Here is an 18236-nt window from a genome sequence, read left to right as displayed (position 1 = left end):
CCACTTGCATTCACTCTCACATTAAATTTGCAACTTGTTTATTTTGTCGGTGAAAGTTTATTATGTCTAAACCCGAAAGGATACCAGTCTAGCTCACATTCTGCTTTGCAGGGGACTACTGTAGCATCAATCGTTGAACAGATTGGCTAACTCTAGAGCGGACGGTTAAATGAGCTGTTTTTGAGAGGCAATTAATGCTAACTTGATTCGACTCATGGGCGGTGTAAGATGAGATTCATTGTAACACTTTCTGAAATGAGCCTTTATCTTTTTAGTAGCATTATAGCCATGGTAGAGAATCATTCATGCATTAGTTTTTTTTATTTATTATTATACTGTACTGATTTTATATGCCAATGATGAAAACATTCTATTGCTTTTGATAAGACATCTCAAGATTAGCATTTTTCCATTCCAGATCATTCTCAGAGGTGCATAATTTTTTATAAAAACATCTTAGTAAATCTCTGTTCCTTTGTTTTGTTTTATTATCATCATCTCATATCCTAGCAGCATGTTTCGCTTTGCATCTTCTAGTTTTTTCATGACACGTTCTTTCTTATGTTTACATCACATTCACATTTATGTTCTGAGCGGACACTTGCTTACCAAAGCAACTTACAAGAAAGTGCACATTTTGCAGAACTGGCAAATGCCCGAATATTACTTCATCTTGGAATGAAAGATGCTTTCCTTAAAGGCAAACCGGTTTTAGCTGGTCTGTTGATTGTTTAGTTGCAGAAGATGTTTGGATGCTGATTTATGCCGCCATTGGCATTACTTTAGCCGTTTGCTTCCAGTCACAGAAAAAGAGCTAAAATGTTTGAAATGTAATTTATGAAAGTCTAGAGAAGTTTTTAAGAGTCTAACCCTGTTTTATTATATACATGTTTACATAATAAACAAAGAATAGATTTCTATTTATTATCTTTTTAGCATGATTTGGGGATTTTGCTGAATGTTACTGGACCAATCAATCATAATATGGGTGCAACAAGATATGATATTATTTCTTTATTTATCATATAATTAAATATTATTATTTGATTATTATAAGTATTTATTATATTTATTTGATTAAACAGAGAGGAACATTGCACAAAAAAACTGCCATTTGTAGATGCACAATTCTGTCATTTACTCACCTTCATGTTGTTCCAGAATTACTTTCTTTTGTGTAAGGTACTTTGAAGAATGTTTCTGTTCACACAATGAAAGTCAGTTGAATCCAAAATAACATGGAACTCCATTGACATTTTTTTAAATATCTTTTGCTTTGACAGACGAAAGTGAAAAACATGAGGGGGGTAAATGATGACAGAATTTCAGTTTTTAAAGGGGTCATATGATGTTGCTAAAAAGAACATTATTTTGTGTATTTGGTGTAATGAAATGTGTTTATGCGGTTTAAGGACCACATGTGACGAACCCGGGCTGGACTCCGCTTCGTCCACGGTGAAAGCCGATCAGCACGGATCAGCTCCAGGCATGATGAAGCGGATATCAAAGTTTCGATTTCACAACGAAACACACAGCGCCTTCACGACATGGCAGCGGCGGCAACAACAATACTACAGCGAGAATAAAAGTTACGCCTTCTTTCTTTGCGTGAACATTTGGGCGGCGTTATGCAAATCTTCCCACATCGTGACGTAGACATGTGGTGGTGTGTTAGAACGAGCCGTTTTAGGTAGACGTGGTTGACTCGTAACTTTTATAAAGAATCTCTCTTTGGATTTGAGACTTTAGTCTTTGCAACTTTACAGATCTTCTTTATGCACTAAAAGCTTGTAACACTCCAAAGAGAAAGGAAAAATTGAAATCGCATCATATGACCCCTTTAACATCACAGTGACACCACTTAACAGAGGTAAAAAACAAGTCTCGGTTACGTTATGGTAAGCCTCGTTCCCTGAAGGAGGGAACTGAGATGTTACGTTGACACTGACGTTAGGGGTCTCAATTGGGAGCCCCAATCACCTCTGAGCATTACAAGAAACGACCAATGACTATTGGCGAGTGGAATTTGCATGCCAAGCCACTCCCCGTACATACGGGTATATAAGATGGCGGCGTGCATCCACTCATTCAGGATTGTGCTGAGGAGCCGAGAAGCATCCCGGCATTCAGCGCAGTTCAAAGTTGTGGCATGAGGGATGTAACGTTTCTGTTCCCTCCTTCAGGGAACAAGGGTTACATAACATAACTGAGACGTTTCATTTCGGTCAATCACGGTCGACGTTACGTTGTTCAGAGGTGATTGGGGCTCCCAAGTGAGACCCCTAAATGTCAGTGTCGACGTAACGTTGAACGTGACTGACTGAAAGGGAACAGGTTTTTCTTCACCACCATAAAATAAATAGTGACACATATGATAGTTTGATGAATAGAGCAATGACATGGATTCATGTGCACTTTCAAAAATAATTGTAAAAAATAATGTGACATAATGCATTGCACACCCATCACAGCCTTTAATACGATTTGAAATGTCTGAGCAGATGAAATTCAGAGCGCTTTAACCCTTAAAATGACCCTTACCGCGTTTTCATTCATTTCCTTATGTTTTTATTCATGACAGTTGCATATATTACGTATCCATGTACAAATGTACAACTGTTTTCCAATTATTGATGCCACTAATGAGTTAACAAAGTAACCTAGAAGTTAACCTCTCAAAAGATAACCTCTTATCGTACATCAGGGATACAAAAAGCATATGAATAATCATGCTGCTCATTGTTTTGGTACACAGTCTCAGATCGAGAGGGAGAACGCATGGAATCAGCACAATGTAGAGGACGAGAGAGTGTGGCGGTCATGTCCTCACATGGCACTTAGTGCACCATGAGCCTGCAGGAAACACATAGGGATTTTCAGGACACCAGCTCTACAGCAGACACACATACCGGAACTACTACAAGGTGTAAATAAAAAATGCAAATCGTGCAATATATGTATATTTTTTAAATGAGAATATGTGGTACACTGTGGCTGTTGATGGACGAGTGGTCATAGAGTCGTTTTACGGTCTGTCTCAGTGGTTTATGGAGACATGTAGCAGTCTACAGATGGAATATATTATAACAATCAAAGTTACACATGCTATTAGAATTGCAAACCAAAGTGGAAGGTGTTATCTATTATTTTTGCCATTTTTTCTGTTTCATTTCATACAGTACAGCTCTGGTTCAAGCAATACAAAATCTAAGAAAAACGTGACAACACAATGTACAATGAGAGACAAAACCTATATTAAAGGGACATTTTTGCTCATGTTTTCATTGTCTAATCCCATTTCAGAGAAGGCATCTGCTGAATATTATTTCATAAATGATTCATGAACATTTTTAGAGAACCTGATCTATGTAAAATGAACTATTCTCATTATCACTACTTTGGTGCATAAAAAGAAATTTGCGTATTTTAAATGGTTGAAATGGTTCACAAATGACCATGACCAGTTACTGAATTTTGCATGAGTCGAATCGTGCAGTTCAATATACCTGCAGAGATGGATTTTTATTTCTTCTTTTATTTTTGTTATGTTGTCCAGCTACAGTGCTGTTTGACCAGTCAGCACAAGATCTTGTGTCTGTTGACTAAAACGGCATTTGACGGTCTGTTGTGGGTGTAGAATGTGTGGCACCTGCAATATGTATAGCAGCACAGTCCAAGATATATGTATTCTGTATTCTTATAGTCAACAGACTGTACCAGTAGAAATATTTTGACAGTGTACTGTATGTATGAATAACAGATATTTATAGTTACGTAATTAAGGCGGATTGGAGAATCTTTAATTTTGTACTGCGAGAAAAACCGAGAAGATTCGTTCCAATTTAGCTGTCTTGTTTATGGAGAAATACAGTATATGTTCTTTCTGCTGTTAGATGCTCATGGTAGCAAGGTGTGGTCATTAGCGAATAGCAAAATGATGCAAACTGCTTTTGTAGTAGGTATGTATTCTAACAATCACCGTAATCTTTTCTAGAGACCTCAGTGTGGTGTGTAAGCAGCCATACCATTGAACATATCATGACTTGGTGCTATTGCTGATCTATTTTGTGGTCCAGACCAGAGATAACTCTGCGTCTACCATTTCTCACCATCTTTCCTGTAGATTTACAAAGTAAATGAGAGAAAACCACACATGAATACCTGAAAAAATGTACTTTGTTACATGAATGTGCTACAAAAAACTAGAGATGAGCTTCGGCATTTAGAAAATACTGGAACCAGACACTTGGCAGTCAGGAAAACAAAGAGGTTATAAGAGGTTATAATTATGGTGCAAAATAGTTTTGGCAGTTTTCATTTGGTAAGGTTATTTTATTTTATTTTTTTGTTAAAAGGTGTTTTTGTTGTGGGCCTTAATTTGTGATATTATCATTTCCTTGCTTTATTATTATTATTATTGTAGAATAACAATGTTAACCCTTTTGGTAGCTTCAGCATAGGTTGTACTGGTGTAATACTTTGTAATATCACAGTCTCTTTTAATTTCATTTGTAGCATCATTTGCAGATTTACACATCACAATACGACCTCATTCAGAGTCAATCAAATGGCATTAATATGCTATCATTTTCCATTGATGTGGGTTTCAATCTATATGCTGTACACTCAACCTTTGCCTGCATAGAAACTAAAATGGATTAAACATCAAATTGTAATTTGAGATCATAAACAAGACCAGGATTTTTATAGTGTGTCATTGTTTTTTTTTTAAATAAATATTCCCTTTTCAGGTGGTTGTCATCATTTACTCATCTTGATGTTGCTACAAATGATATTGAGCACGTGTAATTTATGACGAGTATAAAGGAGACAATTTTCGTTTTTTTGGGTGAACTACTGTACATTTTCAAAAATTTCTAACATGTTAAACAACACACTAAGGAATGTGGAAATCCGCTTTGTTCTGTATCATTTAATCTCATTTGTATTGTTGTCACTGCTGTTCAATAGCTTTGGTGTATTGTTTTGATGTGCTTTCATGTTTCAGATAAATGAAATTTGAAGTGGCACCTATAGGGTTAACTCAGTTAACCTCTCTTGTACAGTGCTTTTATTAATTGCACCATTCTGTAATAGCTGCCCTTACATTATGAGTTTCAATCAATACTTTGACTGCTATCATTCTCCGGTAGCTCTAAACTGACTAACACACATACAGCCTCAGACACAGTGGAGCAAGGAAATTATGCTTTTTTTTTTTTTTTTAAAGAGAATCAGAGTTGCTTTAGTTCAGATAGAATAGATTCAAGTGGAGCTGCCAAGTATATAAATAAATAAATAAATAAATACAGTTATAAATTATAATAATAACTATTAAAAAAAAAAGAGACTACAGTAGTAGATACTGACCTCACCCTCATCACTTCAGTTCACATCACTCAGTACTGGTACAGCTCATTGACATTTTCAGATGCTAGACCCATGTAATTTTTTCCCTGCTTCAAAAATGTTTTGTATTTTGATATAATAAAAGAGACAAGAAAATGACAGCATACTTGTTTGAGTTTGCTTATATAAAAGACTGGGGGTTATCATTTTTAATTTTCTTTATACTATACCTGTTATATTTTGGTGTTAAAAAAACAATAATAGTAATAAAAAAATATGTTACATTAGGACAGTCAAGATTGTACTATTAAAGGGATAGTTCTCTCTCAAGTTGTTCCACACCTGCATGAGTTTATTTTGTCTGTTGATCACAAAAGAAGATGCCCTCCCCCCAACATTCTTCAAAATATCTTCTTTTGTGCTCAACAGAACAGAGACAGTCATACAGGTTTGGAACAACTTGAGGGTGAGTAAATTACATAATTTTCATTTTTGGGTGAACTATCCCTTGAAAATTGGGTAACACTTTATTTCGATAGTCCACTTTAGACATTCTATTAACAGTAAGTAACTTTGCAAGTACATGTCAACTAGCAGTTAGTAGAGTATTAGTAGACTGTCTGCTTAATATCTTCTAACACTTTCTTTGTCAACTTATTCTACTAACCCTAAACCTACCCTAACAGTCTACTCTGAGAGTTAGTAGACATGTAGTTGCAAATTAATGATAATTAGTTGACATGTAGTTGACATGTAGTTACAAAGTTACTTATAGTTAATAGAATGTCTAAAGTGGACTATCGAAATAAAGTGTAACCGAAAATTGTTTTCAAAAAGGCAATAGTGAAAGATTAACAACTGAAATTAATGAGGTAATCGCACAAATGTATTTTTTTTCACTTTATTTTTTATGACATTATCAGTCACTACCCTTGAAACCTGTTCTCAGATCATAACTCAATACTTCATTTACATTTAAATATATTACACTTAATAAAAAACAGAAATAACTATGAATCTTTTCAAGAAACATTGTTATGTCCTGACAGGAGGACAATGTTTATTTTAAAAATAAACCTCTTATATAAGGTTTCACAGTTGTGTTCCTACTTTTGGTCAACACTGTCAGATATTTACGAAAATATTTTTTTATTATTATTATTTTTTTAAATCTGGAAAAATGAAAGTCCTGAAAATCATTTTTTCTTATATAAGTCACTATGAGTATCAGTACTATGAGTTAAAAAAAAAAACACAATAGACAAGACAAAGTATAACGTACATGATCTCAAATAATAATGTACAGATGATACCCTAAAGTCGGCAATATAAACAACACCAGTTAAATTATTATTATTTCATAGGATTATTTCTGTCTGACTGTGGTGACAGTTCAATAGATGGAGCTGAAGACCATTTCTAAAGAATTTGTAGACCCAATTCATTCATTCATTGAAGTGAATATTTGTCATTATTTATAATAAATATTTAACACATTATTTATGTATCTTATATTTCTTTCAGGTTTGTTGCCTGTTTGGTCCCAGTACTCAAGAATCAGTGATTTGTGTGTTAAATTTGCTCCTTGTTACAGTTGCCTATGGATATACTAGAGCGCTGTAGGCCTAAGTGCAATACATTTTCAACCTATTACAATCATGTTTTACTCTCACTGCATATATTGCACTATAGGAGCAATGTAGGCTATATGAAGTAGTGCATAATTAATGTGTACAGTAACAGTCAGTGCCCGATTGACATGATGTCGGTATATTTTAAGAAAATGAGCACAGTACGACAATTTCATGATCTTGAAAAGTCCTACATCGAGCCCTAACAAGAAATACTCATAAAAGTGAAAGAATTAATTAATTAAATACAGTGCTTCTGGCCTGATAACAGATAATCTAGACTTCTGCGCCAATCACACTTTATGTAGTCACGGTGACGCGCATGGATCACCACTGCGCGGTCACGCTTTTGAATGTTGAGCCGAAGTCTCCGGTGGTAAGAGTGGTGGCGGTACGCGTGGCTCAGCCGACGGGACAGTACACCTCTCTTCATATATTTGCAAACATTAAAATGGACGGCAGATACGTGACAAATGTAGTCACATATTCAGTCATATTTTTTAAAAGTTCAGTCAGGAACGCCGCGCGAACAGCTGGTTGGTTGTAGCTAGCTGCAAAGCTAGCTCGACAAACCCCTACCCCACAAGGAGATTTTTAATGAACCTTCATAATTTCACCTCTTTGAAGTGCAATTTTCTGGAGCACAACCCAGTTTCATCTGGGCTTTTGGGTCTTTTTCGTTTAAATCTCTTAATTTCACGATGCGACTCTCTGGCACCGGGGTTCTCAGCTGGCTCGCTGCGGTCTTCGAGGAGGATCACTGGAGAGAGCGGTGCTGAGCCACACTGACACCCCAATATTCATTTTCTCGATTACTTACAGTATTCTACAACCGGTAAGTGCCTAAACATTGCGGGTTACTGTTATACTTATTCATAACTTGCTAGTGAAACGCCTGCACGAGCGGGGAAAGTGGAGCGGCTAGAATGTGTGTGCGCGTGCACTCGCGTCCTCTCCTATAATAAACTACTAAATAGCTAGTACATTAAGCAACTCACGTTTACAGGGGGGTATTTTTTGCAGTTTGCTCTATTAAGTACCAATATACTGGTGTGCATTGAACGTAGGAATCGATTAGGATGTAATATTTATTTACAGACCGTACAGTCTCGGGGGAATAAACGGACTGTTTATTTTGTAGCCTACTTTTAAGGGTGTAGCCTATACACTTAGTAAACCGTCGCTGGATTTTATCGTTAAATGACCCTTTAAGGTGAGATATACAAAGAAACGGAGTCAAAAAACGAATTGCCCTTCATGAAGACAGTACGTTTCGTGTTTCTTAATGGGTTATAGCAATTCCCAGACTTGACATTAAGCCTGTAAAGTCAGCTGGAGGCATCTTTGTGCATATTAAAGCAGCTCCATGCTCTTGGTGCTGTGCTCAAAATATTGATTTTGGTGATAGAATTACAGTGTATATGTATAGCTTGGGCTCTAGCCAGTGTTGTGATACAGCTTTCATTCATTTTATTTTTCTGCAGTCTTACTGAGGCCAACTACATCCAATCTAGCCTGATGCTCTTAAAGAGATAGCCGACCCAAAAATAAAAAAAATCTGTCTCCATTAACTCACCCTCATGTTGTTCCAAACCTGTATGACTTTTTCAACACACACAAAAAAAAGATATTTTGAAGAATGTTGATAACCGAAGAGCTTCAGTTCCCCTTGACTTCCATTGTATTTTTTTTTGTCCCATGTGTTGCCATCAAGATTTGAATAGCTGCTAAAGCAATGAGCTGTTATTGATTGGCAGAGTGGTTGTATGCCACTCATATTTCAAATTTCCTGCATCAGGTAGCATGCAAATTCCATGCTACTCTAACAGTGATTATTTGGAGAACAATGATGCATAACTCTTTGAAATTGTCATATATTCACTACAACTCTGATAACAAGCAATAACACATTAAATATTTAATGCCGAAATGACAATATAATTGAAGGTAAGGAGCAAGATAAGCACCCAAACTGATAACAGCCCATGTACTTGTAAACATAGGTTGCACATAGGGTTGTGACGGTGAGGAAATTTTCCCACCGGTTAATCGGCGTGTGACAACACCGGTAATACCGGTTTCACCGCGGGGGCGGGGCGTTCCCTCTTTTCCTCGCTTTCCTTCGCTTTTAAATAGCTTGTAAAAGCGGTGTGCCCATTTGACTTTAAAATAGCGGCAATTCGGAGTAAAGCAATTGTTCGTTTTTAGTTCGTTTGAATTTTCACTTTTTTCCTCGCTTTCCGTCGCTTTTAAATAGCTTGAAAGCGCCGTGCTCATTTTACTTTCACTTTTGAATTAGCGGCAGTTAGGCGTCAATTGCTTGAAGGCAACAACAAAATACAACGTCAAACTCACTTTAGCGTATATATAAAACATAGAACTTTTATTAACAAAACAAATAAAAATACACCATGCTATAGGGCAAGCCGCCTAATATAAAATAACAAATAACTTACATAAAGTTTAAATAGGTATACAAAACTGGAAATAGGCTAAGTAAACATGTATAATATATATAACCAAATAAATAAGAAACGTAGAACGTTTAGTAGCAAAACGAGTAAGAAAGCTTGGTGGCACGGCATACACCTTGATGTCAAATAAAATAAATAAATGACACAAAGTTTAAATAAAGTAAAAATCAGCAAACAATGTGGAACCAATTAAATAAGAAAAACTTCCAAAATCACCTTAGATAAAAGGCAAAAGTCAACAGGCTTTTCAAAATCCAAAATATTGCCAAACAGGCGCTTTTGCATCTAGTTTCGAAACTAAATCATCCGCGATCGTCTTGTCTTTCTCACCCCACTCTTCTTGACTTCTTGTCAGTCAGCTCGACTCACTCTCCTCACTGGAGAAATTAAATCTGATCTGTGATGCGACTGTCGTTCGGCACGCTGCATTGAGCAGCCGCGTTCAGTTTTTAATTGTAGTGTCTGTTCTTTTACTGAACTAAATGATTTTTATTACTATAAAAAATCAAAACGACGGTGGGGGTCGGTGACGCGGTGGGCAAGTGACGTAACCGGTGTTGCGGCTTAACACCGGTATAACCGTCAGCACCGTCTATGGCGGCAAGCCTAGTTGCACATTGCCTGGATGTGATTGGACTGAACTGTTATTGTGTAAACCCATCGGGTCCAAAGCAACCACTTCATAGAATAGCCTCATATTGAATTCATTTTTTTTTTTGTGCACTGTTGAAGCTTTTCTTTCCCAAAAGGCATGAGATCAAAGTCGGATTTCATTAGTTCATCTATTCTTTAACTGAGATAGGCAGTGTGGGATAAGATATTGATATCTGACCTACCTAACTAGTGAAGACACTCCCTGTATGAATACAAATTGAATGCACATTTGTAAGGTAATTACAAAATGTTTTACACGTATTACTCTTGATGGTGAAATGGAAAGGTTTGGAACGTTTCCATCCAGACATGTGATTAGTTTTCCTATTAGATGTTTAAGGGTGCTTTCACACCTGTAGATCGATTGCTTTGTTCCGAAACAGGGATTAAAATTATTACAATGTTGCTTTTTATTCTTGGTGCGGTTCGTTTTCACACGGCAAAGTTTCTAAACGGACCAAATTTGTTAATACAAGTCACACGCGAGTAAACTGTTCTCTTATTGGTCAAAGTTCCATGGTTTATTTTCCGGGATTCCACTTAGCTGTCATGCATGTCATCCGTCTGGATGGAATGACAACAGCTTTGCGGGCTTATTGTTGGGGTTTGTTGTAGCTGTCGTTATATTAATTTATCATTTTGAGCAGGAGTCCAGAATTGATAAAAAAAAAACATTTTTAAAATGCACCTACTATGAAGAAGAGCAATAAGACAGCATTATAAAATGGAAAAAATGCCAGGTTCCGAAACAACGGGCCAGGTGTGAAAGCACCCTAAGTCTTAGGAGCAATGCATCACTGTAGAAGATGGGAAGTGTGTCTATCACAAATTTATGTTGGCTTTCTAATGCCCGTGACTTCACGTTTCCACCCTCCTTTCTTTTTTAATATTTGCAGATGTCATTTAGTCTTTTGATTGAAGAAGAGGGTCCCATTTGATTAACATTCAGCCATTCATACTTGCTTTCCAGCTTATTTTAAATGCTGTAAGCCTTGTCATGAGCTAAAATGAATGCTCGGAATAAAAGCCAGCAAGTTTAGATTTTCTGTAATATCCTCGGACAGTTTTAAAAATGAAATGAATCTCTCTCAGTAGACTAAGCTTAATTTGTGTTGGTGAAAACAGCATATGTGATTCAAGATACAGTGTCAGCCACATCAGAATGATACAGGGTGTGTTGTAATATTAAAGTTTGATTCTCTCCAGCAGCCATCTGTTTTCCTTATGTGGAGGGGTTTGCATTTTTTCAGGTGTACTTGGTGAATGCCTTCAGGTCATTACACTGCTCTGTGAAATGAGGAAAGAATTTAAATCTTCGAATTGAAATGGCAAAGCACATCGCTGTCTGTGTTTCTTCATTTTTTTCTCTCTTCACATACATCAGTGACTGATAATGTGAGATTGAGTTAATGACCTTGAATCTCTGGATGAGAACAGCATTTGCTTTGTAAGTCTATGCAAACACATGCAAAACAGAATGACAAGGCAGTGCTGTTCAGAAAGCCATTGTGGGGAGGTAGAGATTGTACAAACCTTCCACTCAGTGGCTGTACTAATGTGATTCACCTCTCTGGAACAAACAGTAGTTTCTTTTTGATAGGAATTCATTGATATTTTCAGTTGAATGGGCATGTTGTCTCAGACAGCAAGGCTAATGCAAAGTTAGCCCACTTCTGCAAGACTTAAATTCCATTTAGGGTCTTCTGACATAGTTGGAAGATAAGAAATTTGGGTGGTGTAGTGAAGACTGTTATATGTTGAAGACGTAGTGTTTCAGACAAAAACTGATGGCTTCTTCCACCTTTTTGTATTTAAAAAATATTGTTCGCTGTGTAACAACTAACCAATTAGTTCTGCTTGAATTGTAAAGGGCTCTCTGCTCGGTCACGGTCAAATGTTAAGTTTTCCGACAGGGACTTGCAGGAAAATAGTGTATCTGAAGATAGAGTAATCTTGGCAGGGAATATGAGTGCTGTAATTGGGCTGCTTATTTGAGAGGATTTAGGAGAACCTCAGAGCTGAAGGATGTTTGAATTAGGCTGACTCATTGCAGCTTAACTAAACAGACAAATCAGTCTGGCATTGAGAAAACATGAGGAAAAGACGTAGAGCAAAGTGCTGTGCAAAGAACTAACTCACCTTTAACTATGGGGAAAAACTCAAACTTATTATCTATTGCATGCTTTCCTCCTTAAAGATATCTTGTGTCAGCAAAGTAAATGTACATGTGTTGCCGTTTATCTGTTTGTGTTTAGCTTTTACAACACTTTGTCCATGTTATAGTGGTAGGAGCAGCATTCTAAGCACTTTGCAGAGCTGTTTCATTAACAGTTGGGAATGCTCAGCTCAAAACGCTTGTGTAAGTGCAAGCTTTAGCTGACTGATGTGATGACTGTGCTACTCATCATGTTTTGCCTTTATAAACCTGCAAGAAGTGAGTCTGGTTTCTCAGGACTAATGGGTTTTGTTCTATTTATAATGCAATGGAGTGTAATATAATTATAAATAATAATAATAATTTATTTATTTTGAAAAATACACGTGTATATTATACACACACACACACACACACACACAAAAGATTTCTTTTTTGAATAAATGCATTTCTTTTAAGCTTTTCAGGATTCTTTCATGAATGTAAAGTATTTCACAGTTTCCAAATATATTAAGCAGCACAACTGTTTTCAATGTTGATAATAATAAGAAATGTTCAAAATTTCACCAAATCATCATATTATAATTATTTCTGAAAGATCATGTGAAGTCTGGAGTAATGGCTGCTGAAAATTCAGCTTTGCCATCACAGGAATAAAGTAAATTTTAAAATATAATAAAATAGAAAGTAGCTATTTTAAATTAAAATATTTTACAATATTAGCCTACTGTTTTTATGGTTTTTGATCAAATAAATGCTGCCTTGGTATGCATAAGAGACATCTTTGGAAAACATTTAAAAAAATCTTACCAACCTCAAACTTGTGAACAGTAGTTTATGTATTTTCCGAAGTACAATATTCACATCAATATTCTGCAATAAATTGGAAAAACCAAGCAGTGTTCTGTATTTTCCTAAAAGTTCAGAAATGTTCCTACTGCTTACATAACCTCACAACCCTCTACATTGCGAGTAAATCACTCGCATATGCTTTTTTAAAATAAAAGATCAATAGGATTAACAATGCAGATTTATTTTCACAGCATTTTTTGATCATATTTACCAAGGGTACCAACAATTCTGACCACGACTGTGTGTGTGTGTATATATATATATATATATATATATATTTATCAGTCTGGCGAGTAAACTAAAAAAATTACTAGCAAATGGCGATTCAATGGCCAAGGTGTCCGTAGACGGTTGCCTCATACATTTGGCAAACGAAACCATACTTCAACTCATCCCCTCAGCAACTGAAAAGTTTGCCATTCGATCAAAGGATTCATTGTCTATGGATAGCCAGTGCTGCCACACACAAAACCTTTTCTGAACTCTAACCCCCAGCTCTGAGGGCTACGGACGCATTGTGAGGGAATGAGGGCTTTGTCATTCCAGGCTGCATGTCCATTAATTGGTGGAATCTCATACATGGGATTGTCCTCTGACCTCCACACTCAAGCTGAGCGAGCAAGTGTGCGCTGAGCATGAAAAGCATCTCACTTGGTCTTCACTATGTAGAAATGCTTTGAAATTCCTTATGGATTCTTTGCATATAAGCAATTCCTACATTAAGAGAGGTTGTTGGAGAACAGCCAGGGAATTCCTACAATGGGGGATAATGAGGAAATTTTATCAAAAGAAGTTCTCATTCGGTATTCAATTGGCAACATGGTGTGCCGCAGAGCTCCCTTGCACAAAACTCTCATACCTTGGGAACGTTCGCACTGTTTATTACAGTTTTCTTTGAGTGTATCTACACACTGTAAAAAGGGAATTGCTGAGAAAACTAATAATAAATTGAGTAATCATTTTGGTAACCATAAACATGGCGTTATAGTTTAATAAAACACTTGGGCTAATTTGTGAAGTCAACTATGCTATCTTTGTTTCTGAAGTCGCAGTCACCTTACAAAGCAAAGATATCTGGGATATACATAGTTTTAGAATGTTGTACATAGACCTCAACACTTGACACACAAACCTTAAAAATGGTGACAGTCAACAAATGTAAAAAGATGAGCTAGTGCTGGGCGGTATACCGGTTCATACCGAATACTGGTGTTTATTTTTGTTATAATATAAATTTTTTAAATACCGCAATACCAGTGCATGTCGTTAAAACAACGTTCGGAACGCGACACTGTTTGAAAGGTAAAAAGTAATATAGCCAAAACAACCGCATAGCCGCTCTTTAGTGTAGATGCATGTTGATTTTATCAGACGATGCCGGGATTATAAATGAGAGTGACTCCTGGTTAACATGTATTAAAAGGGGTCGTGTTTAGTCACTAATTAGTGTGGTATTTTTTTGACTATTCACTCATCATGACAGTAAAATAGGGCATTCTAAGTCAATATACTGCAGTATTTACCGTCATGTACTGTGAAACCGGTATAATTTTGAAAAATACCATGATATACATTTTTGGTCATACCGCCCAGCACTAAGATGAGCTCTTAACATCATAACACAACAAATAAATAAAAATGTGACCAAACAGCAAAACAATCCAGCAATCGTTACTGCATAACATATTCATATAGCAATGTTTGCTGGGACCCTTAACATTTCAGCAGTATAATTTAATTTGAAATTATTTGTTCAGACAGCTGTGTTTTACTAGTTTGGAAATCATTTGAGGGAATTCAGTTCAACATGTTTTTTTTTTTTAAATGTAGTTTCATTTCTTAGTATTTGTGACTCAAAACATCCTGGGAACTGGAAAGTATGTAGCTGCTTTTTTTTAAAGTGCAGTTAGTGTTTGTGCAAAAATTGTGCCTGGTTTTGGGTTACTTTGCTAAGTTGTCCTAATCATATATATTGATTTCTTTGGTTCTTGTAGAATATAGATGTATTCTGAAAGGCTTAGGGACTTTTTGCAGAAGTCTGTTTTCTGTCACATCACTAGACCTGTTGCTATTGAAAGGACCTTCTTTAATTTATTCAAACAATCTTGTGCTTTGATCAGCTCCTGAAATCACTCTTGATATAAATTGCCTCTTTGATTGTCGTATTCAGTGCAACCTTCCAGCACAGCAAGCATACGGCTTGATGCTCCAGCTGTGGGAACGAGCAACGTGAAGGATGACTCATCTGTGGAGAATCTTCAGTCTCCGTTCTGACAGCTCATTCTTCCTGTTAACTCTAATTTGACTGAAATGCAAATGGATACTCCATACAATACTACCTGTTATTTGTCTGTTCAGTATGTTCTGTCTGGCATGCCAATGTTATTTAAGCATTAGTGTTGGTAGAATTAAGAGCGTACAACATGCTGGCTTTTGTCAGACTTGACTCAAGCAACAAGCAGTTAGCCAAACAAATAGTTTCAGTACCTTCTTGAAGGATATTTTTTCTGATCGCCAATAAACGTTGAGACTGAGGGCATTGGGAATAATTATTTAAATGGTTTCTCACCCTTTGGCAAATCGTTGTTCACTTCTGAGGATTGCTGAGTAATATGTACAGGGAGGCTTCAATTCAAACAGTATGTGCTGCTTCAGATAATCTCTTGCACCTTTAATTGGATTGGGATGTGGAGATTGGGTCAAACAAGGTCACGCTTTAAGTGTTTAGCTGTTTGACGAGTCATGAATGGGCTGATGACAGCTAACTTGTAGATTTAGCTTAGGGCTGAAATATATAAATTTTAAAATTGAAAACAGACTAGCTGCTCTGTCTATTCAAGTCATTCGCATTATCCTGGTCTTAAGTGATGTGTACACACAATGTTTGAACAGTTTTAAGATGTACTATTCTTTGAGCAGTGTTTGGTTAGCCTATAACTTATTAGACAAGCCAGACATTTGAGTTTGTGTTTACTATTGAGCTGTTAATTGCAAATTTACTCAAAGAGGTCAGAGGTGTAACTTCTGTGTTGTGCATGTGTGTACGTATAAAGGATGGCCATTTTACTGTATCTTTTGTGTCAGTACTCATTATATTTGACAGAGCTGCTGTTATTTGAAATCTTTGTCGAGTAGCACATCAAGTGAAATGGCCAAATACTTTAATTTAAAATGTGATACTTTAAGTTAGAGTGATGTGGTAAAGAGCATTTGCTGTGATCTAGGATTTTTCCAAACCCATGTAAATCTTGAGTGAAACCACGCCTGACAGAATTGGGTCACACGGAGCAATTTAGGATTGGAAGACACCGAAGAACCACCTAGACCAACACTGATGTTATCTGCTATCTTTGTTAGGGGTTGCTTCATTAAAGGTGAAATGTCCTGGCTTGCTTTGCTGAATGGCCTTTTCCACACTTTATTTCTAGTTTAGTTTGAGTTCCGACTGCCAGAGGTGTTTGTCATATGCAAGAGATTCTGGGTCACGTCTGACTTGAGCCCTTTTAAAACAGCAAGATCTATCAGTCTGACAGAGAAGATTGCTGTTGTGTGTGTGTATATATATATATATATATATATATATATATATTAGGGGTGTGAACCTACACTGGTCTCACGGTTCGGTTCGGTCACGATTATCATGTCATCGATTCGGTTCAATTCGATATCACGATGCATCACAATGCATTGACGATGCACTGCATCCTCAATGTTCAATTTTACTTCACATGTATACAGTTTTGTCAATAAATACAAGCAGTCAGATATATGAACTGTACCTGATGTGGTTTCTCAAGTTAGTGCTATTACCGCCTGCATATTTTATTGTGTGTGACATGATTTACACACAGCGTGTGTCTTCTCCAGGTCGTGCTTACCAGGTTGTTCATAAAAGCCGAAATGTGCCCAGATGTCGGCTTTTAAAGTAATTGGAGCATTTTTAATTACTCGCGTCTCGCCTCCCTCCGCCATTAGGCGCGTTCGATTTGTAGCGGCGCTGCGCAGAATGAGTGTATGACATCAACCGCAAGAGCGATTCGAAAGCATAAGGATCCGTCTGCTCTCTTATTGCTCTGGTGGTACTTGATGTCATACACTAATCATTCTGCGCAGCGGCGCTTCAAGCCGAACGCGCCTAAAGGCCAAAGTATACTTCGGCCGTCCGCGTCCGCGCACGGTCCGCATTGCGTCATTTTCTTCATCGTGTGAGGTGAATGTTGAGACAGAGCGCAAGTCAAGTAGGTGGTGCTGCGCATGTGTCGTGAGCGTGGTTGAATATACTTTGAAAGCTGTGCGGACGCGACTGTGCGCGGGACGAAACGGAAGGCGGAAAGTGACGTATACCCGGGCCTTAATGTATGCTATCGCGACAAATGACGTCAGAAAAGCGTCAGTACGTTATAATCTGTTATGGTCTGTTACTGAACCGATACCGAATCGTCCTCGTCTGCATCGTGATGCATCGTAGAAACGATTAATTTCGACACCCCTAATATATATATATATATTAGGGCTGGGCGATTTTTCCGATTTTATCGATTAACTCAAATTTAATGTTTTGCCACGATTTTATTTTTTAGAAATCGAGGAATCGCGATTTTGAATAGAAATATTACCAAACGTTAGAATTAGACACTTTAACCAGATGCCAATGATAACTGTAAAAAGAAAAGAACGATCCAACCGCATGTCGGCGCATGTGATTAACCGCTCATGTGTGACATGCTCGTATCGCTAGGCGCCATTCACAAGGAATGAGCATTTTTGTTGACAAAGATGCGACGCGGGCAGTGGAGTAGGGAAAAACATGCAAGAAGATGGGAGTGAACTTCTTTTAACTTGAGCGCCGTGTTTTTAGAATGCACTAGTCATGCACTAGACACTGCAAGAGACACGAGTGCAGCAGTCAAACGCGTCCATGTTTACATAGAAAAAACAATGGAAAAGCATCGCAAGTGAATAAAAAAACCTGTAACTACTACTGTATGTCTGATATTTCTAGTTTGCATCATGGTGACTTGACTGAAAGCTGCTGTTGTTTTTACAGAACATTTATAGTTAGTAATAGTCTACTGGTGTTATACCTTCAGTCATTTTGAATTTGAATTACCTTGACTTTTG

The 18236-nt window shown here is 37.0% G+C and overlaps 1 protein-coding gene across 3 annotated transcripts in view; it reads left to right on the top strand.

Moving 5' to 3' along the window:
- Positions 1-7306: 7306 nt before the first annotated feature.
- The window catches only part of LOC107715324 (rho GTPase-activating protein 32-like), a 117562-nt gene continuing 106632 nt past the window's right edge, over positions 7307-18236 (top strand). For all 3 annotated transcript variants that reach the window (XM_016521410.1, XM_016521409.1, XM_016521408.1), the window contains exon 1: positions 7307-7815. The gene's annotated coding sequence lies outside the window, so the exon portion shown is untranslated. The remainder of the gene's footprint in view (positions 7816-18236) is intronic.

Source organism: Sinocyclocheilus rhinocerous, unplaced genomic scaffold, assembly GCF_001515625.1.
Source record: "Sinocyclocheilus rhinocerous isolate Xijiao unplaced genomic scaffold, SAMN03320098_v1.1 scaffold299, whole genome shotgun sequence".
Taxonomy (NCBI): Eukaryota; Metazoa; Chordata; class Actinopteri; order Cypriniformes; family Cyprinidae; genus Sinocyclocheilus; species Sinocyclocheilus rhinocerous.
The sequence above is the reverse complement of the archived record's forward strand: the minus strand, read 5'-3'. Positions and strand labels throughout refer to the sequence as shown.